General features: G+C 43.6%; 1 protein-coding gene across 1 annotated transcript in view; it reads left to right on the top strand.

Annotated features, from left to right (window-relative positions):
* IQCG (IQ motif containing G) overlaps positions 1-383 on the top strand; it is an 18,695-nt gene that overhangs the window by 8,113 nt on the left and 10,199 nt on the right. The window lies entirely within an intron of this gene.

Here is a 383-nt window from a genome sequence, read left to right on the forward strand (position 1 = left end):
AGGCAGGGAGGTTCAGAGCTGTACAAGGACTGGAAGAAGGAGCAAGAATCTGACGCTTGGTTCAGTACTGAGCAAGAGGACAGCAAAGGCATCTGAGGAAAGAATCGGTATCACTGAATTTTGTCTTTGGACAAAAGCGTGGATAGTAATCAAGGCAATATATAGTTTTCTACAGAGAGGAATTCTAAGCCACTGACGTGCTGGTGAAGTACAGTGTATAGAACATGAAGGTTTTGTGTTGGCAGCCTGGATGCATGTGCAGTGGAAAGTTTAATTGTAAATACAGGATGGTTGTGAGAACATGAAGGATCTATTTGCGCTGGTAGCTTATGCAGCTGTCTGTAACTGATGAAACACCAGAAGTCCAGGGAGGTATTAGAACA

The sequence above is a fragment of the Charadrius vociferus genome, unplaced genomic scaffold (genome assembly GCF_000708025.1).
Source record: "Charadrius vociferus isolate BGI_N301 unplaced genomic scaffold, ASM70802v2 scaffold214, whole genome shotgun sequence".
NCBI classification, from domain to species: domain Eukaryota; kingdom Metazoa; phylum Chordata; class Aves; order Charadriiformes; family Charadriidae; genus Charadrius; species Charadrius vociferus.